Source organism: Rhinolophus sinicus, linkage group LG01, assembly GCF_036562045.2.
Source record: "Rhinolophus sinicus isolate RSC01 linkage group LG01, ASM3656204v1, whole genome shotgun sequence".
Classification (NCBI taxonomy): Eukaryota; Metazoa; Chordata; class Mammalia; order Chiroptera; family Rhinolophidae; genus Rhinolophus; species Rhinolophus sinicus.
In genome coordinates, this window is record NC_133751.1 from 150,070,842 (window position 1) to 150,083,419 (window position 12,578).

The following is a 12,578-nucleotide window of genomic DNA, read 5'->3' on the forward strand; positions in this document are numbered from 1 at the left end:
TGCTTTATGATCAGTCAAGAAAGGTAAAAACGTTTAAAACTGTCAGCAAAGAGTATTTAATAACTGAACAAAGTTAAATTAGCTGTACACAGCTCCCAATAAATAAAGCCCCAATGTATATTTTGAGGTTAGTAATACACTCATTATAGAAGTTATGTCTTAACACTTGTTTACCAAGTGTTTGGTCTACACCAGTGTTGGAAATGTACAGCAAAAGGGCTGCCACTCCCAGTCCCTTGACCATTAATCTATTGCTCTGTTGTCTTGACACAGAACAAGCCTTTAACATCCCACTCAACACAGGACAGAGAAACGTCAATGGAGTAGATTTGGCATATAATCAAAAGATGTCATCTAACTGCAATCTAGAGTGTACACCATGCCAAACATCTAGTAGTATATGAGGTCTGACAATTAAGTTCATGTACTCATCCTAGAAAAAGTGCTACATACCTCATTGCTAAATATCACTACAGTAATCTTTGAAGTACTCCTCTTGGAAAGCTATGCACTGACACTAGCGCCTAGTGACCCCTTCAAAGCAATTTTGGAACTCTTTCTGGAATGTCCATCAGAGCTGTTGTCATATTACCCTTGATGTCATGAGTGTCATCAAAATATCTTCCTTTCAATATTTCCTTTATCTTTGAGTAAAAAAAGAAGTCATTGTGGGCTAGATCAGGTGAGTGGGGAGAGTGTTTCAGTACAGTTATTTGTTTACTGGCTAAAAACTCCCTCACAGACAGTGCTGTGTGAGCTGGTAAATTGTTGTGATACAAGAGCCATGAATTGTTGGCAAAAAGTTCAGGTCATGTAACTTTTTCAGGCAGGCTTTTCAGCACTTCCAAATAGTAAGCTTGGTTAACTGTTTGTCCAGTTGGTACAAATTAATAATGAATAATCCTTCTGATATCAAAAAAAGGTTAGCAACATTGTTACACGTTCACAAACTTAATTATCAGACCTTCATATGAAGTGCTATAAAAGGAAAGTAAGTGACACAAAGGTAAAAAAAAGACTCTTGAAATGAATGAAAAAATAATATAGGAAGCAAATATTTAGGGAAATAAAATAGGCTTTCCTTCTCTTCTTAAGTTTATCAATTATACTTGATATTTGAAACCAAAATTATAACACTGTCTGATATGGTTTTAAATAATTGTAAATGGGAAGGTCAATAATATAATGGCAAGCAATGTTTCTAAACTTAACTCCTACTGGTAAAATGATGACACCAGTCACCTGTGATGATATATATATATATATATATATATATATATATATATATATATATATACACACACACACACACACACACACACAAATATATATACATACATATATAATGTAATATTTAGAGCAATCAGAAAAAATCTATACAAAGATGTAAACTAAAACACTATAGATTAAAAATATAGCCAATCCATAATTAGTAAAGATAGTTCAGTAATATATAAAAATAATTATATACTATGACCAAGTGAGGTTTCTTTCACATGTAAAGGCTAGTTCAGTATTTGAAAATGAATCACTGTAATATACCATATTAACAGGAAAAAGAAGAAAAATCAGATAATCACCTTAACCGATAAAATAAACATTTAACAAAATTCAACACACAATAAAGACTATCAGGAAAACAACAATAGAGCAGAAAAATCTTTCTTGATATGATGAAAAGCATCTACAAAAAACAAACACAAAAAATAATGTCATCAAAATGGCGGCATGAGGTGAGCCTCTGGAAATCTCCCCTGGAATTTACAACAAATTAAACAGCTAACTCCACAAAGGACTCCCTGCACAGCAGACAGGCAAGACAAAGAGGCTCACTACTGAATTCACCTAAAGGTGGGCAAATTGCATGAGCTAGGGAGGAGGGAAGGGAGAAGTGCGGAGACTGAGCCGTATGGGCGCAAGACACAGACCTAGAACAGTGCTCTGAGCTCACTGCATCCCGGAACTACCACAGCTGCAGAAGAGGGAAGAACTTGGACTGCTAGGGCTCTGCTTATGGCCCACAGGGCTGAGGGCACAGCATTTAACATGGTAGAACCCAACTCTCACAGCAGAGACCGTGGAGCAAAGACTGAGGGAAGAAGGCTGAAAACGGTGGTTTAAGCCCTTACTGCTACAGAGAACTGAAACCTTAGGCACTGAGACTAGCCACCCCCTCCTTACCCTCCCAGAGCTCGCCCCGCCCCCACCGGCCCAGTGCTAGAAGTGCAACAGTAACAGTGTGAGATCAAAAGAACAGAATATTTGCAGTTCTGAGAACTGTGGTCCACAGACACAGATTCACAGCCCAACTATTTCCGGCAGAGGGGTGGTAGCTGTGGAAGCAGGACTGGCTGTGTTGGTGGTCGCCACCATTGCTCTGGACCACCTCTCACAACTCACCCTGCCCCTGTCCCCACCTATCTGGGTAGATCCCTGCAGGACTAAACAGAACTGCTGAAACACAGGGGCTCTGAATGTGGTGCAGGAAGAGCTTTGGAACTTCGAAAGCTGTCCACATCCCCACAGGGATGCGGTGCCCTATGACCAAAATGAACTGTTAACAGAGGAGAAGCCCACCTTCCAGGGAATCCCCCCATTGTGTGAGAAGCTGGAATAGTGCAGAGAAAACATAACACTACAGTGTGAAAGAGAAAAAACGGCTGCAGTCAGAGTGAAAACAAAACTTTCTACCAACACGCACTGGAAAACAAATGAAAGACCTCTTCCTATCAACCTGTTGCAGAAGCCACTCTTGTAGATGTCTAGGAAGAGAAATAATAAATCATTAATTGCCATGAATAACCAAGGCAACAAGACAACTCAGAAAAAAGTGAAAAGTCTCCAGAAAATGAAGTTAAAGATATGGAAATATGTGACTTAAATGACAGAGAATTCAAGATTGCAGTTCTGAAAAAACTCAACGAGATGCAAGAAAATACAGAAAAGCAGTTTAATGAACTCAAAAACACAATCAAAGAACAACATGAGCATTTTACCAAAGAGATTGAAATTTAAAATAAAGAAACCAAATAGAATTTCTGCAGATTAAGAACTCAGTAGAAGAAATTAAGAATGAAATATCCAGCTTAGGAAGTAGAGTTGACCAGATGGAGGAAAGAATCAGTGACATCGAAGATAGAAACCTGGAAATGACACGGATGGAAGAAGAAAGAGACTTGAGACTTAAAAGAAATGAAAGAACTCTACAAGAACTTTCTGACTCCATCAGAAAGAGCAATATAAGAATAATGGGCATACCAGAAGGAGAAGAAAGAGAGAAGGGAAGAGAGAGTACATTTAAACAAATAGTCAATGAGAACTTCCCAAACTTGTGGAAAGAACTGGATGCTGGAATCCAAGAAGCAAATAGAACACCTAATTAACTCAACCCCAACAGGCCTTCTCCAAGGCACACTGTATTGAAGCTGTCAAAAATCAACAGCAAAGAAAGAATCTCCAAGGCAGCCAGGGAAACGAAGACGGTAACCCACAAAGAAAAGCCCATTAGATTATCATCAGATTTCTCAGCAGAAACTCAATAAGCCAGGAGGGAGTGGAACCAAATATTCAAACTATTGAAAGAGAGAAATTATAGGCCAAGAATAATATACACAGCAAAGATATCCTTTAGATATGAAGGAGGAATAAAGACCTTTCCAGACATAAAGAAGCTAAGGGAATTTTCTAATACACGACCTGCACTCCGAGAAATACTAAAGGAGGCTACTTGACCACCATCAACAGGGACAATCTGTGGCAACCAAAACATAAAATGGGGGAGAGTAAAGGTCTGAACCAGAATATGGGAATGGAGAAAGTAAGCATGCTGAACAAAATGGAATACTCTAAAAATCAAACTTTCTTTTACATAAACTTAATGGTAACCACTCAAGAAAATCAAGAACTGAAATACATACTCTAAGAAAAGAAGAAACAGAAGGAAACATCGTAGAATACCACCACACAGAAACAATAGACAACAGCAAAAAGGCAAAGAAACCATGGAGACACAATCTTATCAGAAAACTAAAGATAGAATGATAGGAAATCCTCATATATCAATAATCACCCTAAATGTAAACGGACTGAACTCACCAATAAAAAGTCACAAGAGTAGCAGACTGGATCAAAAAACTAAACCCAACCATATGCTGTCTCCAAGAGACACATCTCAGCTACAAGGACAAGCATAGACTCAAAGTGAAAGGGTGGAAATGGACACTCCAAGCAAATGGTATCCAGAGAAAATCAGGTGTAGCCATAATGATATCAGATAAAACAGACTTCAGGGTGAAAAAGGTAACAAGAGACAAAGATGGACATTTCATAATGGTAAAGGGGACTATACAACAAGAAGACATAACAGTCATCAATATTTATGCCCCCAATCAGGGAGCACCAAAATATACCAAACAACTACTAACAGAACTAAAGGGAGAAATTGACTAAAACACAATTATACTAGGGGACCTAAATACATCATTGACAGCTATGGATAGATCATCCAAACAGAAAATAAATAACAAAATAGCAGCCTTAAATGACACATTAGATGAAATGGGCATAATTGACATTTATAGAGCACTTCATCCTAAAACATCAGACTATAATTTTTTCTAGTGTACATGGAACATTGTCAAGGATAGACCATATATTGGGACATAAAACTAACCTCAGCAAATTTAAGAAGATTGAAATCATACCAAGCATATTCTCTGATCACATTGCTTTGAAATTGGATATCAACTGCAAAAAGAAAGCAGTTGATAAATACATGGAGATTAAACAACATAGTTTTAAAGAATGACTGGGTCAAAGAAGAAATTAGGGGGGAGATCAAAAGATACATAGAAACAAATGACAATGAAAATACATCCTACCAAAATTTTTGGGATGCAGCACAAGCAGTTGTAAGAGGAAATTTATCTCATTACAGGCCTATCTCAAGAAACAAGAACAATCCCAACTAAATAACCTCATGTTACACTTTAAAGAGCTAGAAAAAGAAGAAAAAATGAAACCTAAGGTCAGCATAAGAGAGGAAATAATAAAAATCAGAGCAGAACTAAATGAAATAGAGAACAAAAAGGAAATAGAAAAAATTAATCTAACAAAGAGGTGGTTCTTTGAAAATGTTAAGAAAATTGACAAACCCTTGGCTAGGCTCACTAAGATAAAAAGAGGGAAGACACTAATAAACAAAATCAGAAATGAAAAAGGGGAAGTTATCACAGATGCCACAGAAATACAAAGGATCATCCAAGAATACTATGAAGGACTATATGCCACCAAATTCAATAACCTAGAAAAAATGGACAAGTTCTTAGACACATACAGCCTTCCTATGCTGAACCATGAAGAACTGGAAAATCTAAACAGACCAATCACCAGTAACGAAATTGAATCAGTCATCTAAAACCTTCCCAAAAGCAAAAGTCTGGGACCAGATGGCTTCACTAGTTAATTCTACTAATACTTCAAAGAAGATCTAATACCAATCCTGCTCAAACTCTTCCAAAAAAAATTGAAGAAGAGATCGTACTCCCTAACTCATTTTATGAGGCCAACATTACCTTGATACCAAAACCTGGTAAGGACAACACAAAAAAAGAGAACTACAGACCAATACAGATGAATACAGATGTAAAAATCCTAAACAAAATTCTAGCAAATCGAATGCAACAATGCATTAAAAAGATTATTAATCACGACCAAGTTGGGTTCATCCTAGGGGCACAAGAATGGTTCAACATACGCAAATCCATCAATGTGATACATCACATAAACAAAATAAAGGACAAAAATCATATGATTATATCATTTAATGCAGAAAAAGCATTGGACAAGATAAAACATCCTTTTATGATTAAAAGCCTTAATAAAATAGGCATAGAAGGAAAATACCTTAACATAATAAAGGCCATATATGACAAAACCTCAGCTAATCTCATAATTAACGGTGAAAAACTGAAGCCTTTTGCTCTACGTTCAGGAACATGACAGGGCTGTCTCCTATTACCTCTGTTTTTCAACATAGTGTTGGAAATCCTCGCCAGAACAATCAGGCAAGAGAAACAAATAAAAGACATCCAAATTGGGAATGAACAAGTTACATTGTCACTCTTTGCAGATGACATGATACTGTATATAGAAAACCCTAAAGACTCCACCAAAAAGCTATTAGAAACAATCAACGAATACAGTAAAGTTGCCGGCTACAAAATCAACATACAAAAGTCCATTGCATTCCTATATACTAACAATGAAATCTCAGAAAAAGAAATTTAAAAAAGCAATTCCTTTTGCAAATGCAGCAAAAAGAATAAAATATCTAGGAATAAACTTAACCAAGGATGTGAAAGACCTATATGCTGAAAACTACAAGACATTTTTAAAAGACATTGAAGACACAAAGAAATGGAATAACATTCCGTGCTGAATGGATTGGAAGAATCAACCTAGTTAAAATGGCCATATTACCTAAAGCAATATACAGATTTAATGCAATCCCCATCAAAATCCCAATGGCATTTTTTAAAGAAATAGAACAAAAAATCATCAGATTTGTTTGGAACCACAAAAGACCCCGGATAGCCAAAGCAATCTTAAGAAAAAAGAACAATACTGGAGGTATCACACTCCCTGACTTTAGCTTGTACTACAGGGCAACAATAATCAAAACAGCATGGTATTGGCAGAAAAACAGACATGTAGACCAATGGAATAGAATTGAAAACCCAGAAATAAACCCCCATAAATATGGACAGATAATTTTTGACAAAGAAGCAAAAAACATACAATGGAGAAAAAACAGCCTCTTCAATAAATGGTGCTGGGAGAATTGGAAAGCCACGTGCAAAAGAATGAAACTGGACTGCTATCTGTCACCATGTACCAAAATTAATTCAAAATGGATCAAAGACTTAAGCATAAGACCTGAAACAATAAACTGCATAGAAGAAAACATAGGTACTAAATTTATGGATCTTGGGTTTAAACAGTGTTTTATGAATTTGACTCCAAAGGCAAGGGAAGTAAAAGCTAAAACAAATGAATGGGACTATATCAAACTTAAAAGCTTCTACACAGCAAAAGAAACCATCGACAAAATTAAGAGGTAACCAAGTGAATGGGAGTAGATTTTTGCAAACAGTGCCTCCGATAAGGCGCTAATATCCAAAATATACAAGGAACTCATGCAACTCAACAACAAAACAACAAACAACCCAACTGAAAAATGGGCAAAGGACCTGAGGAGACATTTCTTCAAAGAAGACATATAAATGGCAAATAGAGAAATGAAAAAATGCTCAACATCACTAATCATCAGAGAAACGCAAATGAAAACCACAATGAGATATCACCTCACCCCATTTAGAATGGCTATCATCAACAAGACAACTAGTAACAGGTGTTGGAGAGGCAGTGGAGAAAAAGGAACCCTCATACACTGTTGGTGGGAATGCAGACTGGTGCAGCTGCTATGGAAGGCAGTGTGGAGGTTCCTCAAAAAATTAAAAATAGAATTACTGTATGACCCAGCAATCCCACTCCTAGGTATCTACCAAAAAAATCTGAAAACATTTATCCATAAAGACACGTGTGCTCCAATGTTTATTGCAGCTTTATTTATGGTGACCAAGACATAGAAACAACCAAAATGTCCTTTGATAGATGAATGGATAAAGAAGTTGTGGTATAGATACACAATGGAATACGATCCGGCGGTAAGAAAAGATGAAATAGGACCATTTGTGACAACACGGACAGATCTTGAGAATATAATGCTAAGCGAAATGAGTCAGACAGAAAAAGCAGAGAACCATATGATTTCACTGATATGTGGTATATAGACCAAAAACAACAAAAGAACAAGACAATCAAATAAGAAACAAAAAGTCATAGAAACAGACTATAGTTCAGTGGTTACCAGAGGCGGGGAGAGGGATGGTAGAATAGGGTAAAAGGGATCAAATATATGGTGATGGAGGGAGAACTGACTCTGGGTGGTGAACACACAATAGGATTTATAGATGATGTAATACAGAATTGTACACCTGAAATCTATGTAACTTTACTAACAATTGTCACCCCAATAAACTTTAATTTAAAAAACAAAACAAAACAATCTACAGCTAACTTTATGCTTACACATGAAAGACTGTGTCCCTAATATTAAGAAGCAGGCAAGATTGTCCAGTTTTTTCAATCCTCAATATTTTGCTTAAAACTGTACCTAGTCAAAGAAAGCAAGAAAAGAAAATATGAAGCACAAATCTTGGAAAGGAAGAAATAAAAGTTTTTGTTAGTAGACAACATGATTTTCTATGTAGAAAACACCAGGAGAAAAACAAACAACAACAAAAAAAACAACGAAAAAAACCTCCTGTGATTAATAATTGAGTTCAGCAAGATCACAGAATACAAGAAAAACATACAAATATCAATCATATTTCTGTATATTAGCAATAATATATCAACATTAAAATTATAACTGCAAAAGCATTTATGATTGCTAAAAAAAGAAGTATGTGTAAATCTAAGAATACAAATAAAGGATATTATTCTGAATTTTATATGGAAAAGAATAGCACAAAACAATTTTTGTAAAAGAATAAAATGTGAGGGTCAGTCTAGAAAATTTTAAGACGCATAGCTACAGTAATCAATACTATGTGGTATTGGCAAAGAGATACACACATAGATCAATGGAACAGAATAGAGAACCCAGATATGAATATATGTAACTGATTCTGACAATAAATAAAATAAATTTTATATGGAAAAGAATAATACAAAACAATTTTTGTAAAAGAATAAAATGTGAGGGTCAGTCCAGAAAATTTTAAGATGCATAGCTACAGTAATCAATACTATGTGGTATTGGCAAAGAGATACACACATAGATCAATGGAACAGAATAGAGAACCCAGATATGAATATATGTAACTGATTCTGACAATAAACAAAATAAATTTATTGGAGAAAAGAGCCTTTTCAAAAAATTTTACTGGAGCAATTAGAGGTCATAGGCAAACAATGAATTTTGATATGTCTTAGACTTTATACAAAAAAGCAAGTAAAAATGGACCATAAACTTAAATATAAAATGTACAGTTCTAAAACTTTTAGAAAAAATTATAGGAGAAAAATCTTCACATATTGCTAGGCAAAGAGTTGTTAGACTGGACACTAAAATCACATTATAATAGGAAAATCTGATGAGTTAGAGTTCATCAAATTAAATTATGTGAAAGTGTCTGTAAAGAAAAAAGACAAGATACACTGTAGGAGAAAAATATCTTAAACCAAATATCTAATAAAGAACTCATATCTAGAATACATAATGAAGACTCAGAATTCAAAAGCTGAAAAAAAACACAGTAAAAACATGTAAAAACTCAACAATCCAGTTATAGCATTAAGACACATTTAAATAATATAGATATACAGATAACAAATAAGCAGATTAAAACATTCAACGTTATTATATATTAGAGAGATGCACCATGAGATGTAACTACATAGCTATCTGCATGGCTAAAATAAAAATGGTTCCTCCAAGTGGGTAAGGATGAAGAGAAACTTCATTTTAATACCCAAAAACTGGAAAGAGTATCTTCATACCATGGAATACTAAACAATAAAAAAGAACAAACTATTGATACATAAGGTAACCTGGATGATACCCCTGAGATTTATACTAAGTGGAAAAAAACTCAAAAGAGTCATAGCATATGCTTCTATTTATATAATATTATTGAAAAAACAAAGTTATACAAAAGGAGAACAGATTTGTGCTTGACAGTGGTTAAAGAGAGCATAGAGGCAAGAGAGAGGCAAGTATGGCTATACAATGGCAAAATGAGGCATTCTCGTGATGATAAATAAGTTCCATATCAATTGAAGGCCTTAAGAAAAAAACTGAGAATTCCTGGATTCTGCCTCAGAACTATAAAACATAAAATCCCACCTGAATGTCAGCTTTATTGGCCTATTCTACAAGATTTCAGATTCAAGAGTACAACATCAACTCCTTATACTCAGTTTCACTTTCCGAGATTTTCCTTACCTGAGGTCAACTGGCGTCCAATGATGTTACCTGGATCATTCCAGAGACAAACAACTAATGAGTTTTAAATTGTGCGCCGTCTGAGTCGCGTGACAAAATCTCGCGAGATCCACTCCATCCTGCCCAGAATGTGAATCATTTGTTTGTTTGGTGTCTCCAGGCTGAATACGTGGCCCCGCCCTTTAGTTAAGTAGTAGCCTACTAGTTTATCAGATTGACTGCAGCAGTATCACAGTGCTTGTGTTTAACTAACACTTATTTTACCTAATGATGGTCCCAAAGTGCAAGAGTTGTGATGCTGGCAATTCAGGTATGCCAAAGAGAAACAATAAAGTGCTTTCTTTAAGTGAAAAGGTGAACGTATTCAACTTAATACGGCAATTTATCATCTCACATCATCACAAGAAACGTGAGTACAGTACAATAAGATATTTTGAGAGACTGCACGCACATAATTTTTATTAGTTTATTGTTAATTGTTCTATTTTATTACAAGTTGTGTTAATCTCTTACTGTGTCTAATTTGAAAGCTAAACTTTATCATTTGTATGTATGTATGTATGTATGTATGTATGTATGTCTGTATGTATGTTTGTATCTATAGGAAAAGACATAGTATATAAAGGGTTTATTATTATCCACTGCTTTAGGCATCTGTGGAGGTCTTGGAAGGTATCCCTCTCAGATAAGGGAGGACTACGGTAGTCAGTCCTCACAATCACCTGAGATAATTTCTTAAAATAAATCTGTTGGTTCTGATTCTCTGGATAACCCTGACTAATACAGAGTTATATCTGATGAGATAATGATAGTGATACAATGGCATCAATAAAAGTGTTCAGTAACTAAAAGAAGGCAGGAAATGAGGAAAAAAAGAACAAATAACATAGGACAGAAGACCAAGCTCCCTAGGCTCCCTGATGCCAGCTCACTTGGGGCTTGCGGGCATGAGTCAGGCATGGCTGCCGGACTTGGGTGGGACTGCTCCTTAAACTTGGTGCCCGCTGCCTCAGGAAACTAGGGGCCCTCACGCCCAGCAGCCACTCAGACTGTGGCATTGGAGAGCATGGATTTGGTATCCCACTCTCTAAAGCCCTACCTGTGTCTCATGTAGTTGGACAAGCTCATTGGAACCTGGTTGCTATATGTGCCATGTACCTGGAGCATTGATTTGGCCTCTGAATCAAGTTGTTTTCCAGATTGATTAACATATTATCCATCTATGATATTGGAGTTGTTCATGGAACAGGTTGTCCTATTAATGACAGCGGGACCAGGACTATGATAAAAAGTATAGCTCTGAGAGCAGCATTTCTACTTCCTGATATCACCTACCTGCTAATAATAAAACTAATTGCATACTGGCCTCAATTAGCCTTGTGTTGACTTTTAATTGGGGAGCATTACATGGATGGTCTGCTGTGTAGGGCTCCTATAATCCATCTGTTTGCCTGCCTCTTCATTTATATGAAATTATATAGGCACTAATATATAATACTGTCTTTGCCCGTCAAGACAAAAGAGATGCTGCTCTGATTGATCTTAAGTACATGGCACTGTGACTTCAGTGAAAACGCTAAGCAGTGGCTCATTGGCTTCAGTGCTGTGATGCTGAATGTACTGAGTCTGGCAAGTATGAACAGTGTCCAGACCATTCCCTAAACTTCTCTGGCTTTTGGAGACCCTCTGGCTCCTCAGATTTATACTCTAGACATTCACAGACTTGAGGATTGGGGGATAAATTTATCTCCAACTCAATAATAGGACTAATAGTTTGTTAGGGATTGTCCTTGGAAATTTATGGAAATAAAAGAAGACAGATAAAAGAAGAAAAAATATAGATAGTAAAATGGAAAACTGGCAAATAAAGTTTAGGAATTTTAAAAACTTTTTTTTTTTTTTTTTTTTTTTTTGGAAAACAGTCTCAGGTCTTGTTACAACATAATTAAATTCAGTAAACAATCTGATACAATACACTGAATATTTACGAATCAGAAAATTCAGACTTAGAGCAAATTGGATGGATTTTAGTCCAACAATTTGCTAGCAAAATTCTTCATTTATCACAGAAACTTGGGACTTTTCAGGATTCAAGATGACCTTGAGTATTTAAGTTGATGTGTTCTTCTGCTCATTACAATTCTTCTTTGAAATAATGGGGATTAGATGAGTTTTTGACATTTTAGAAAAAAAATCTCATGTGTATTAGAATACACATCTAAGCAATTGTCTCTGTAGGAAAATGGATTCTCTTTTTAGGAAAAAATAAAAGGTGCAATGGAAAATTGGAGCTTATTGTTCTATAGTGTAAACTTTATTCGCTGCCAAAAACTGCAATTAAGGAAACAATTCTTTTTTATATATTTTAGAAGAATTTAAATAAGCAAATAAAATGTTTTACCTACTATAAGAATAAAAGACCGCATGACAAAACAAAATGAAGAGCAACATTACAGACTTAAATGCAAGTATATTCATAGGTACATCAAATGTATATGGCTTAAAT

General features: G+C 35.6%; 1 pseudogene; it reads left to right on the forward strand.

Moving 5' to 3' along the window:
- The first annotated feature begins 11,138 nt into the window (after positions 1-11,138).
- LOC109445251 (4-hydroxybenzoate polyprenyltransferase, mitochondrial) overlaps positions 11,139-12,578 on the forward strand; it is a 146,867-nt pseudogene continuing 145,427 nt past the window's right edge.